The sequence below is a fragment of the Somniosus microcephalus genome, chromosome 28 (genome assembly GCF_052327205.1).
Source record: "Somniosus microcephalus isolate GS21.2 chromosome 28, FLI_Smic_1.0, whole genome shotgun sequence".
Lineage (NCBI taxonomy): Eukaryota > Metazoa > Chordata > Chondrichthyes > Squaliformes > Somniosidae > Somniosus > Somniosus microcephalus.
In genome coordinates, this window is record NC_141014.1 from 48,658,521 (window position 1) to 48,673,032 (window position 14,512).

General features: G+C 48.0%; 1 protein-coding gene across 1 annotated transcript in view; it reads left to right on the plus strand.

Moving 5' to 3' along the window:
* The window catches only part of LOC147099818 (ferritin heavy chain-like), a 33,741-nt gene that overhangs the window by 10,999 nt on the left and 8,230 nt on the right, over window positions 1-14,512 (plus strand). The gene's annotated exons all lie outside the window — the stretch shown is intronic.

Sequence of the window (14,512 nt, forward strand, 5' to 3'; positions counted from 1 at the left end):
GTATAAAAGGCCCTAGCAGGCTTCTGTAGTTTCAGTTTCAAGCTGCCTCTTGTTCAGTAAAGTACCTGTTAAACTGTTCTACCGAAGTCCGTGTATTATTGAGGCGCGGACTTTACAGTGGCGACGAGTAAGTTCGAACTCGCCTGCGGTGTGGCCTCATCTCACGGGGATCTCGCCTGAAAGGAAGGTCCTGGAAGGTCGTCGCCTGAGCAACGGGCGTCGACCGAGGGCAACCGCCCAAAGAATCCATCGGTGTTTGGAGAATTGCGGGAGAGACTGTGGTTCCAGCGAATCGTGCTGGTAGCAGGTAGCGCGCTGACCCTTCCGGACTGCGGCAGGCTCAAGCTCGATTGAGCGGCTCTACAAATCGGGCCGTGCAGCGTCGCCGGGAAAAGAAAACGAGAGAGAGGGTGGAGCGCACAGGGCGCGGTCGGTGCTCGAGAACAGGACAGCGGAGAGAAACCAAACGGGGGGGGAAGGAAAGCGAGACACGCCGAAGCTGCGGGTCGCCGCCATTACCCCGTAGAATGCTAGGAGCAGCGTGGCAGTAAGGGGAAGAAGCAAAAGCGCGGGAGGTGCCATTTTAAATCGCCCAAGATGCCGAAAAGTGGCAGTATCACTGCTTTCGACAACGAGGTAGAAGACTGGACCACGTATGTAGAAAGAATCGATGTGTACTGCAAGGCAAATGAGGTGGCCGATGGAAAGAGGGCATCGGTATTATTAAATCTGATGGGTGCGAATACGTACGGCCTATTGCGGAATTTAATTACCCCAGCTAAACCAATGGAGAAAACTTTTGAGGAGATTGTTCATATCTTACAGGAACACCTAAGCCCTACACCACTGCTGATAGCAGAAAGATTCAAGTTCCATAAAAGAAACCAGCACAAAGATGAGAGCAATGCTGACTACCTTACGGAACTACGCAAGTTATCGAAGCACTGCCGGTTCGGAGCAGGACTGGCAGACACCTTACAGGATAAGTTTGTCTGCGGGCTCCAGAGTGAAGGAACCCAGAAACGACTACTTTCAAAAAAGGACCTGACACTAGAACAGGCTTTCAGCGTGGCAGTATCCTACGAAGCAGCAGCACGGGGAGCTGCGGAAATACAACAGAAACCACAAGAATACAGCGCTAACGAAATGGCGTATGGAGCCGAAAAGTGCTATCGCTGCGGCAGAACAACCCATGAGCAGAAGGACTGCTGGTTTAAAGACGAAATATGCAGGCGATGCGGAAAAATGGGACATATAGCAAGAGTCTGCAGGTCGGGAAAGAAGACCAACATGACAAGAACTACTAAGGAACAGTACAGGAAAGTAAAGAAACTGACAGATAGTAGTTCCGAAGATCAGGAGAGTGATAAGGACTCCGGGAGCAGGCGACTAAGTTGTTTAAAATTACACAACGTGATCGCAAAAGAAGATCACCGAACCATTTGGGTCACCCTCATGATAGCAGGGTCCCCAGTGAAGATGGAATTGGACACAGGATCAGCCCTAACTGTCATGAATCGACGAGACTATGAGCGGCTATTCTCACACATACCCTTAAAGGACACGTCCATTGTATTGAAGACATACACGGGGCAAAAGGTCTACCCCAGAGGAAAAATAAGGGTGCCAGTTGAATATAACGGAAAGGAAACACAGAAACTATACATGTATATACTACGAGATGGAGGACCACCATTATTGGGACGTGAATAGATCCGAAGACGACAATTGGATTGGCATTCCATTCTGGCACTAACTGTGACTGACAAAAAAGATGATGACGTCGCACCTGGACGCCTGTCACAAATTCTATCTGACGCGGAAGAGGTGTTCCAACAAGGACTTGGGACTCTAAAAGGAGTAAAGGCAACCATAAAGATTGAGGATGACGCAACCCCAAAATTTTTCAAGGCCAGACCGGTGCCATACGCGATACGCCCAGCTGTGGAAGCTGAACTGGAGAGTCTGGAGCGTTCGGGGGTGCTGTCTAAGGTGGACTGGAGTGAGTGGGCCACACCCATCGTTCCTGTAATGAAGAAAGCATTGAGCAGCACACCTGGGGAGCCAAGGAAGGTTCGCATCTGTGGGGACTTCAAGGTGACTGTGAACCCAGTCCTGCACACAGTACAGTATCCCCTTCTGCGGATAGAAGTTATTTTCGCCTCACTATCTGGAGGGAAACGTTTTACAAAGACTGACCTGGCTCAAGCGTATCTACAAATGGAGGTGGAAGAAGCATCTAGGAAATACCTCACGATAAACACTCACAAAGGCCTTTAGCAGTACAATCGACTGGTATTTGGGGTAGCATCGGCCCCGGCTATGTGGCAGAGGGCAATGGAACAAGTCCTGCAAGGGATCCCGGGGACCCAGTGTTATTTGGACGACATCCTGGTTACGGGCGAAAATGACAATGAACACCTTGCCAACCTGGAACAGGTGCTCACGAGATTGCAGGAATATGGGCTACGAGCCAACCGTCCCAAATGTGAGTTCTTCAGGAGACAAATCTCGTATTGTGGCCACATGATTGATGGGGAAGGGTTGCATAAGTCGCCGGACAAGATTGAGGCTGTAGTCAAGGCTCCAGCACCAGAAAATGTATCGCAACTGAGGTCGTTCCTCGGGTTGGTGAACTACTACCATAAGTTCTTGCTGAATTTATCTACAATTCTGCACCCACTGAACGCCCTCCTTCAAACTGGTGTAACATGGAAATGGAGTGATGAGTGTAAGCGTGCCTTTCAGGAATATAAATGCCAAATCACTTCACAAGAAGTATTGGCCCACTACAACCCAACACTACCGATTCGGTTGGCATGTGATGCGTCACCTTACGGCATTGGAGCGGTGCTGTCACACAAATTCCGTGACGGTTCAGAGAGGCCAATAGCCTTTGCATCGCGCTCGCTAACCTCAGCCGAGCGTAACTACGCCCAGATTGACGGGAGGCCCTCAGCCTGGTGTGGGGGGTGAAGAAGTTCAATCACTATCTGCACGGGCAGAAATTCACCCTACTGACTGATCATCAACCCCTGGTCTCAATTTTTAACCCAAAGAAGGGCGTTCCGGTGATGACGGCACAACGGCTGCAGAGATGGTCACTTTTTCTAGGGGCACATCAGTATGACATAGAGTGCAAAGGTACGAAACAACATGGAAACGCTGATGGGCTGTCGCGCCTACCGTTGCCTACGGCGGAAGAAGCATCTGCAGTGGACCCTGTGTAGATGTTCCATGCGACCATAGTCGAATGTTTGCCTGTTACAAACGCAAGTATTGAGAAGGAAACCCGAAATGACCCGACACTCTCTCGGGTCTATGATTTGATGGTGAAGGGATGGCCAGCATATGGCGACTCACTGTTGCCAGCATTCTCGCCAAGGAGGGAACAGCTGTCAGTGTGCCGGGGAACCTTGATGTGTGGATCCCGAGTGGTAATTCCACCCAAGTTGAGAGATAGAGTACTCAGTGAGCTTCACGAGGGTCATCTGGGGGGGGGTAAAAATGAAGAGCCTAGCCAGGGCGTTTGTGTGGTGGCCGGGAATCGATAAAGAAATCGAGGATATGACCAAGAGATGCACAGGATGCCAGAAGGTCCAAAATGCTCCACCACAGGCCCCGCTACATCCATGGGAGTGGCCCTCATCTCCATGGCAACGGGTACACATTGATTTCGCTGGTCCATTTATGGACTCAATGTTTCTAATCGCTGTGGACGCCCATTCGAAATGGCCAGAGGTCATTAAAATGTCCTCCACCACCACGGAGAAAACTATTGCAGTCCTAAGGACCATCTTCGCCAGGAATGGGTTACCAGAACAGATCTGTTCCGACAATGGCCCACAGTTTGTGTCTGAGGATTTCCGGAGGTTCCTGAAGAATAATGGGGTGAAACATTACACATCTGCCCCATATCATCCAGCCACAAATGGATTGGCTGAGAGGTTTGTTCAGACCTTTAAAAAGGCCACGAAGGCAATGTATAATGACGACATGCCACTGCAACACAAGGTGGATAACTTCCTGTTTGCTTACCGGAATGCGACACATGCAGTAACCAACCAAACTCCAGCCGTACTGTTTTTCAACCGGAGACTAAGATGTCGCTTGGATTTGCTCAAACCAAACATAAGACGAGATGTTGAGGATAAGCAGTTCCAGCACTTAAATGAGAAGCCAACCGGGAGCTTCGAGATAGGGCAACCAGTCTTGGCCCGCGACTACCGAACAGAAAAATGGCAGCCAGGCACGATATGCACACAGCAGGGACCACTAATGTACACAGTGGACGTTGGAGAGAGCATCGTGAGACGCCATGCTGACCAGATTCTAGAGACACAGGAACAAGCCAAGCCTGTACCACAAGCATGTGCACCTGGTAATGAGCCCGAAGTACAGATTGCGTCTACCTCAGAAGCAGGAGTATTGGAAGCTGACGAACCAACCAATGACAATGAGCCAGAATTGACTCCACCGCCAGAACAGGATACTCAAGAAAGGCGCTATCCAGTCCGGATCAGGAAGCCTCTTCAAAGACTGAACTTATAAATGACTATTTCAGTTGATGTATATATTACTGAGGAAATTGTAATTGTAATTAGTTATTATTTAGTTGGGAAATGAATGTTATGTGCTGTTTATCTAAAAGGGGAGGAATTGTTGTGTATGTACCTTTAAGGGAATAACTGGTCTTAGACTGCAGTACCGGCAGTGACCACCCCTGTATAAAAGGCCCTAGCAGGCTTCTGTAGTTTCAGTTTGAAGTTGCCTCTTGTTCAGTAAAGTACCTGTTAAACTGTTCTCCCGAAGTCCGTGTATTAGTGAGGCGCGGACTTTACAAGGCGGACCTACAAATACAAAGGGATCGGGATAGCTGGGTGGAAAATGGCATTTTAATGTTGGAAAATACAAAAGAATGAGACTAGGGAAAAGAAAGACTTGAATTTCTATAGCGCCTTTCATGACCACCGGATGTCTCAAAGCACTTTACAGCCAATGAAGTACTTTTTGAAGTGTAGTCACTGTTGTAATGTAGGAAGCATAGCAGCCAATTTGCACACAGCAAGCTCCCACAAACAACAATGTGATAATGACCAGATCATCTGTTTTTGTTATGTTGGTTGAGGGATTAATATTAAAAGAAAGCACAATTTACACTTCATCTAGAGCCATCCTTTGTTTCTTAACCTGTCCCATTACCATCTCCCTTTGCCTTGAATATCTCTCAATGTCTCTTAATCTCTCCTGCCATCCATCCTATCACAGACCTTCCCTTTTGTTCTTTCCTCCCCTCCCCCCTTTCCCAGCCTCTTCACTTGCTTAAGAATCTGTTCCATTTCCGGCTTTTTTCCAGTTCTGACGAAAGGTCATCGACCTGAAACGTTGACTCTGTTTCTCTCTTCACAGACGCTGCCTGACCTGCCGAGTGTCTCCGGCATTTTCTGTTTTTATTTGAGGGATAAATAGGACAACCCAGCCTATCCAATCTTTCCTCATAGCTAAAATTCTTCAGCCCAGGCAACGTCCTCGTAAATCTCCTCTGTACCTTCTCCAGTGCAATCACATCCTTCCTGTAATGTGGTGACCAGGACTGCACGCAGTACTCTAGCTGCGGCCTAACCAGTGTTTTATACATTTCAAGCATAACCTCCCTGCTCTTATATTCTATGCCTCGGCTAATAAAGCAAGTATCCCGTATGCCTTCTTAACCACCTTATCTACCTATCCAGCTAACTTCAGAGATCTGTGGACATGCACTCCAAGGTCCCTCTGATCTTCTGCACTTCTCAGTGTCCTACCATTTAACCCTTGCCTTGTTAGCCCTCCACAAATGCATGACCTCACACTTCTCCAGATTGAATTCCATTTGCCACTGTTCTGCCCACCTGACCAGTCCATTGATATCTTCCTGCAGTCTTCAGCTTTCTTCATTATCAACCACACAGCCAATTTTTGTATCATCTGCAAACTTCTTAATCATACTTCCTACATTCAAGTCTAAATCATTGATATATACCACAAAAAGCAAAGGACCCATTACTGAGCCCTGCGGAACCCCACTGGAAACAGCCTTCCAGTCATGAAAACACCCTTCGACCATTACCCTTTGTTTCCTGCCTCTGAGCCAATTTTGGATCCAACTTGCCCCTTTGCCTTGGATCTCATGGGCTTTTACTTTTGTGACCAGTCTGCCTTGCAGGACATTATCAAAAGCCTTGCTAAAATCCATATAGACTACAACAAACGCACTACTCTCATCGACCCTCCTTGTTACCTCCTCAAACAATTCAATGAAGTTAGTCAGACATGACCTTCCCTTAACATATCCATGCTGACTGTCCCTGATTAATCTGTGTCTTTCTAAATGAAGATTTATCCTGTCGCTCAGAAATGTTTCTGTAAAGTCTGTGGGTTGTATAGCGAAGTAATACACAGACTACAAGAGTAACTTAAACAGGACTTTACTATTCGAAGGTCAGGGCGAATCTGCCCAATAAATTCTGCCACAGCACTTATATACCGGTGTGGTCACCGTCGGTATTACAGTATACAGCAGCCAGGATAAAGTAGTGCCACACCTAAAATAGTTCTCTTAAAGGTGGACGGTTACATACAATAGTTCTCTTAAAGGTAGAACAGTTACATACACTACAATCCTCCCTTTTTAGCTTACAACATACTTATTCCCCATTGACATAACATCATAACATATCCAACTTCATGTTACAACAGTTCACAGAGGTAGTCTCTGCGGAAACAGTTCACAGATTCAGTCTCTGCGGGAAACAGTTCACAGATTCAGTCTCCGATCTTCTTGACTCGGTCCGGACCACGCCTCCGTGGTGTAGTCGGGTCACCTTGCTAGAGGGACTCATCCCATAGTCCTTCCCTAGACTTAACAGCTTTACTTCCATCACTTCTGAACCAGCATTGCTGACTTTTTAAAACAAACATAAAACAGTTGGATTGCCTTGGGAAATTTTCCTACTTTCCAACTGATTTGGCTCCGTTCGGGGGACCACGTGTGTGATCGGGTAGAGGTAATAATGGTTCAGATGGTTATCATCTTCTGCTTCGTCTTTTCCTTTTTTGCTTCTTGGAGACTCTCGGGGCTCCATTGTCAGCTACCAGCTGTAACGCCACCATCTCCCTATGTTCCTTAGACTTTAAGTGATTCATCCTGATTTCGGCACTTTGGGAGTTCTCGGCACAAGCTGGGCAGACCAGGTCCTCGTAATATTCAGTGTCACTCAACAGATCATGGTAATATTCGGTGTCGTCCTGAGCTAGGCCCGCGAGAGGGTCTTCTATTTGCTCCTTACCCAGCTGGACGTTAGCCGACTTTTGTTCCAAATCCCGACATCTGTCCTGAAGAGACTTCATCATGCGTTCAGATTCATCCCGCTTTTTCTGGGCTTCCTGCAAGTCTTTTACTAATGACCTCATTTGTGATTTCAATAATTCAACTTCATTCAGAGATTGATTGATCGGACTATTCAATCCCTCTACTGAAGTAGCTGTTTCAGTATTCTGTTGTTCTACATTGCCGTGCGTCAGCGTACTTTTGGCATCCAAGGGCTGTTCTGCTGCAGACTTCTCAGTCTGGGTTGCCACCTCAGCTCTTCCAATGACTTTTGAGAGCTCCCTTCCCTTTGAAGATTGAGGCTCGTATTTAAGTTTTTCCCATTTTAGAGTTTTATCCCTCAGCATATGAATGAGTTGGCTGACTGTTAACTCTTCTGCCATCATCCCTTTTCCATTAGCTGCAGGGCTGTTTAGAACCTTGTCCTGGGGCTCCTTTGCTGCTTCTACTTCGCCATCATCCGCAGCCCCCATCATTCGAATTTCCACAAATGAATCGTCCGGTGATGCTGCACCCAACTTCAGTAGGAGCTCGGAAGTCATGTCGACCAACTCAGCTTTTTCTGCCTGCAACCTGCTAACCAGCGCCTTCAGTTGCGGCCCATCTTGTTCCACCGGATTGGAGCACGCCCCTTCAGAAGCCGAATCAGCTTTGATTCGTTTGGCCTCCTCGTGCAGACGGTTTGTGTGCTCCTGCTCCCTTTTCTTCCCCAGCTGCTTCTGTTGTCTTTCCAGATTCTCCCATTCGGTATCATAGAACTTTTTCATTGCTTTCATCTCTTGCTCGAGACGGCAATTCAATTGTTCTAATTGCTGTCGTAATCTGAAATAAGTTTGCGTTCGAGCTCGATGTTCCTCAGTAATATATATGTCTGTAACTTGAACAGACTCAGAATTCTCTGTCAAGCTATGTTGTTGTTGTTCAGAGGAATTCTGTTCTGAAACTTTGTTCTCCTCTGGAGCATAAGCCTTTATGCCCACATTCATTCTACCAACCGTAGTCAGCAAGTTCATTTTAGACTTGTCTTTCATGCTTGGGCTGGCCTTATCGTCATCCGTTTCAGAGTCTGAGCTGATTGTCTGCCCCGAGTCCTCACTCGTTATTGCTTTGAGGTAGTGCCATTCCATGTCTATTTTCTTGATCCACTCCCGTCCTAGAAGTGGTGGTCCTCCCTCAGGTAGTACGTATAAGTCCATTCCGGGGTGTTCTTTGCCCCTGTCTCTCACCTTGACTCTTATCTTTCCCATGGGGTATACTTTATGCCCCGTGTATGTCTGCAATACGAACTTGGTATCTCTCAAGGGTATATGTGAGAATAGCCGGTTGTAATCCCTTCGATTTATGACTGATAGGGCTGATCCAGTGTCCAATTCCATTCTCACTTGGACTCCGGCTATTTTTAGCATGACCCAGATAGTTTGTAGGTCAGCTTCCTTACTCACATTATGAATTCTCAGACTACCCAGTTCCTGGCCGCTTGGGTCTGAATCCAAATTCTGTTCATCTGAACTCTTCTCAACCACCTTGTGTACTTTGTTGTACTTTTCCTGTGATGGCTTTTTTTTTGGTTGTTGGTCTTCTTCCCTGACCGGCATACTTTCGCTATGTGACCCAGTTTGCCACATTTCCTACAGTCCTGGTTTTTAAACCAGCATTGGTTCTGGTCGTGTGTTGTCTTCCCACAACGATAACATTTCGTTGCACCCGAAGTAATTTGATCCACACTGAGGACCGCTGCCTTCAGCTGCATTTCCGCAGTTCCTTTCGCTGCGGCTTCGTGTGATGCTGCAATAAGGACAGCCCTATCCAGTGTAAGGTCGTTCTCTTCGAGCAGTCGCTTTTGCGTTCCTTCCTTCGACAACCCGCACACGAACTTGTCTCGCAATGCCTCTGTCAGATTTCTTCCAAACTGGCAATATTTCGCTAGCCTACGCAGTTCGACCAAGTATTCCGCGTTGCTTTCCTCTTTCCGTTGCGTTCTCGCATAAAATTTGAATCGTTCCGCCAACATCAGCGGTGTGGGGTTCAAGTGATCCTTCAGAACAGCAACAATATTATCGAAGGTTTGATCCGCCGGTTTAACTGGTGCTAGAAGATGTTTCAATAGCCCGTATGTCTTCGCCCCCATCGAGTTTAGCAAGGTTATAGCTTTATCATCATCCTCTATTTTATTGGCCTCACAATATATCTCAATGCGTTCTACATACGTGGCCCAATCTTCTACCTCGGAATCGAAATCGTTGATGTTACCACGCCTAGGCATCTTCACCTCCCTGATAAACAACAACGAAATATTTCTTTAACTCTTTTTTTTTTCCAAGATGGCGGTTTCCCCGTGCTTATCTTCTTTCCCCGCCCCTTTCAAAATGGCGGTTCCCGCTTCTGTCTTTTTCTCCGCCTACTGGCGTCTTCCCGCGGTTTCCCGCGCTTATCTTCTTTCCCCGCCCACTTTCAAGATGGCGGTTCCCGCTTTTCTTCCCCTGGCAGGAGGGGTAAGCTTTTCCCTCGGGCGACAGCCGCTGGCTTTCGGGGTTCGCAGCCTGCGCTTCGGCTTCAGCGCGTTCCCTTCTCTCGGCCGGGCAACCGGCTCTGGGTACAGCCCGTTGACGGCGAACAGTCTCAGCTGCTGGCTGGATCTCGCTCAGTCTCCCTCGCTCGGGCTCTGTCTCTCCGGTGCTGGGTACAACCCGTTGACGGCGAACAGTTTCAGCCGCTGGGCTGGATCTCGCTCAGTCTTCCTCGGGCTCTGTCTCTCCCGCTCGCGCGGCTGTCGCTCGCTCTCTCTCGGGCTCTGTCTCTCCCGTTCGCGCGGCTCTCGCTCGGGCTCTGTCTCTCCCACTCGCGCGGCTCTCAATCGCGCCTCCCAGCCCTCTCGCAGTCCGGTGCTTCCCTCCCCGGCTGCGGCTGAGTTCTCCACGATTTATTTATTTTATCTCTTCCCGCGCCTTACGATCCCGGTCGCAGCGCTTCGTGGCCTCGGTCACTGTCCGACCTTTTTCACCCAATCGTTCCTCCCAGCCTCTCGCAGTCCGGTGCTTCCTCCCCGGCTGCGGATGCGTTCTCCGCGGTTTATTTATTTTTATCTCTTCCCGCGCCTTACGATCCGGTCGCAGCGCTTCGTGGCCTCAGTCACTGTCTGGCCTTTTTCACCCCAATCGCGCCTCCCAGCTTCTCGCAGTCCGGTGCTTTCCTCCCCGGCTGCGGCTGAGTTCTCCGTGGCTTATTTATGTTTATATCTTCCCGCGCCTTACGATCCCGGTCGCAGCGCCTCGTGGTCGCGGTATTTGTCCGGCCTTTTTCGCCGTCGCGGTCTAGTCGTCTCACGACGCTCCCCGGCCCGTTTGTACCGCGGCTTCTGCTCCACGCTGCCCCAGCCTCATCGCCTCTGGGCCCGACTTCTGTCCGGCTCCTTTCCCCCTCGACCGTGGTCGAGTGCACCGCCCTTATCCTCCGTTTATTTGTTTCTATTTTCCCTTTACTCACAGTCACCGTGGCCGACTTGCTTCTCGTGTTGATCGGCTCACTCACCACCGTGGCAGAAGGGACAATCCGTGCCTGTTGCTGATGGAAGACTTCGTGTTTGAAATCTTCCTCCTTTCTTGGTCTGCAGACTCGAGTTTTCTCTCAGCAAAACGACGAGGGCTGGTGCCTCTTCTCAACACTCGTTTACTTCTTCAGAAGTATTGTTGCCGCAGGGTAAGATCGAACTCGTCGCCACTGTAAAGTCTGTGGGTTGTATAGCGAAGTAATACACAGACTACAAGAGTAACTTAAACAGGACTTTACTATTCGAAGGTCAGGGCGAATCTGCCCAATAAGTTCTGCCACAGCACTTATATACCGGTGTGGTCACCGTCGGTATTACATTATACCCCAGCCAGGATAAAGTAGTGCCACACCTAATATAGTTCTCTTAAAGGTAGAACAGTTACATACACTACAGTTTCCAATAATTTTCCCAACACCGAGGTTAGGCTGACTGACCTGTAATTATTCAGTCTATCCCATTCTCCATTTTTAAACTTCTTCTTCTTCTTCTTCGGCAGTCCCTCCGAACCGAGGATGACTTGCTTCCACATTAAAAACGAGTTCTCAGGTGACTGATGAGTCCAATGCGGGACCTACAGTCTCTGTCACAGGTGGGGCAGACGGTGGTCGAAGGGGCGGGTGGGTGGGGTGCTTGGGTTGACGTGCGCTCCTTGCGCTGCCTGCGCTTGGCTTCCACTTGCTCCCGGCGAAGAGACTCGATGTGTTCGGCGCCTTCCCGGATTCTTCGACTCCACTTTGTGCGGTCTTGGGCCAGGGATTCCCAGGTGTCGGTGGGGATGTGACACTTTTTCGAGGAGGCTTTGAGGGTGTCCTTGAAGCCTTTCCTCTGCCCACCTGGGGCTCTCCTGCTGTGCCGGAGCTCCGAGTAGAGCGCTTGTTTTGGGAGTCTCGTATCGGGCATGCGGACAATGTGACCCGTCCATCGGAGCTCATCGAGCGTGGTCAAAGCTTCGATGCTGGGGATGTTGGCCTGAGCGAGATCATTGACGTTGGTGCGCCTCTCCTGCCAATGGATTTGCAGGATCTTGCAGAGGCAGCGTTGGTGGTACCTCTCCCGTGCTTTGAGGTGACTGCTGTACATGGTCCCTTTTCAAACATCGGTACCACGTTAGCAGTCCTCCAGTCCTCTGCCAGAGAAAATTGGAAAATGATGGTCAGAGCCTCTGCTATTTCCTCTCTTACTTCTGAGCGCTTGTGTTTGTCACATTCATCACACGCTCTTTCAATTCACCTGACCCGCTTTGCAGACTCACTGATTTGGTTGGATGTTGCCTCAAACCCGCAGAAACCTGAAAATGACCAACCCACTGAACCACGCAGAACTATTAAAAAGACACTGACTCGCAAACAACGGAGGATTCAATTAACCCGGGCAAGGTGGCCCTCAACTGGTCCAGGCAGAGCGCGGTCGATGGGGGGGGTGTTCGCTCCAGCTGCCCGCCTCCCTTCCGCGGCTACAACCAATGCCTGGGTGTCCCTGAAGAGGGAGCACGCGGTGTCTGACGGTTCCCTTTGAGGCTTTCCATAACCGGTGGGCACCAGAGGGACTGGAGTGCAGAGTGGATCCAGGGAACTCAATTATAATTTTAAAGGTTTTTATGTTGGTTTTGTCATAATTTGGAACTTAATGTTTGTGCCCCTTTAAAAAGGGGCCACTTATGGTTTAAGTGTTTCCGATTGATGATTTAATCGTCCCAATCGATTAGCCTAAAGATAAGCCTGTGATTCCAGATATTCAAACTGTGTTTGAGAAAAGTCAGGGCGATTGGGATGCTTCTTTTTTTTCTATAAATTTAAATTCCCCAGCTGCTGTGGGAATTTAAACCCAGGTCTTTCAGATCATTAGTTCAAGGCCTCTGGATGACTAGTTCAGTAACTTAACCACTAGGCTACCATCCCCTGCCCTTGGGGTCCTTATTGCCCTGTCAGCCAATGACACTCATTTTTCAAAGTTCTGATCCTCTTTTTTGTGAACCCATAAATTTAGACAAATAAAAACTGTAAATAACCTATAAAACTGTAAATAAACCAATAAAACTCCAAATAAACCTTAATAATCAAATTAAAATTTGGTTCTCCAGCCCAATTATGCACTCAAAGTTCTGATTGGCTCTGGGAGTCATCTCCCCTCCTCCCTTTACTTGATTGGTGCTCTGAGAGAGGCTGCCACTTCTGATTGGGTATTGAGGAATGTCACTCATCATCTAGGCGGCCACGCCCTGGATTATCCAGCGGTATAAATAGTAGGAGTTTGGGGGGGTTGGTTAAATTCCAGCATCTTATTTCAACAAAGTTTAGATTTAGCAAAAAATAATAATTAGGATGGCTTCTCAAGTGTGTCAGAACTACCACAAGGACTGTGAGGATGCTGTCAACAAGCAGATCAACATGGAGCTCTATTCCTCCTATGTTTATCTCTCCATGGTGAGTCTTGTATTTCTGACCACTTCACAATGGAGACTATGTAATGTTACTTTACTAAATTCTGTGCTGTGTCTAGCCCACCCCTCAATCTATGCACAGTAAATTCATTTTTTAAAGCTAAAATATAATGCAATTTATCATTTTGTGTGTCCATTAACAAACTGCCTCTCTGGTCCTTGCAGTAACTGAACCATATTCTGAGTATCTTAATGACTCTCTTTCCTGGGCTCTTGAGTGTGTTGTTGAAGTTTATATTTGAATGCAGAGTGTATTCCAATGTGTGGAAATCAGAATTGTTATCCTCACTTCTAAATCACTCCATGGCCTTTCCCTACTTTGCTTTTGCAATAAAGGGATGTAATCTTAAAATTAGAAATAGCCCTTTTTAGGAGGGAAGTCAGGAGGCACTTTTTCACAAGGGTGGTGGAGATCTGGAACACTTTTTTTTTTTTTTTTTTTCTTTACCTGCTTTTCCCCCCCGCTGTGGATGCTGGGACAATTGGAGCTTTCAAGACAGATGCTTTTCTTGGGTAAGTGCCTCAAGGGGGATGGAGTAAAGCTACAGGTCAGCCATGATCAAATTGAATGGTGGAGCAGGCTCGAGTGGCTGAATGGCCTACTCATGTTCCTAATATTAACCTTAGTTTTAACTCTCAGTTTGTGCCCTTCTGTCTTTTCGCTAACTCCCTTTGCCGTACTGGTGGTAAATCCGTCAGCCACTTTGACCCTACTCGGGAACTCTCCCTTAACTCCTCTGCTTTCCTACTTCTTGACCTTGACCAAGCACTTCAAATTCTGAAGGTTTATGAACCTTTATTCCTTGGTATGTGGTTCTCCTCTGAAATGCCTTGATTAGTGTTGAAGGTGCCAAATTAATGCTGCTTGTGGTAATTTTAGTTCCATGGGATGAATGTAGCCAGTAAGATTCAGACTAGTTTCTCCTCTTTGATGTACTACATGAATTGTGTACTGTGACTAGACTCTACTTTAATGGGTTTGTTTCTAGTGCCCCTTGGCAATAGATCTGGGCCAATATTTGCAAGTTACTATTTAATCTGCTCCCACCATCCTTTCAGGCAGTGCATGCACTTGAGTTTCTTCCTGTAGCCTCTGGTTCTTTTGCCATTTCCATTGGCCAGTTTCCCTATTGCTAGGGGTAAGATTGTCCACTTG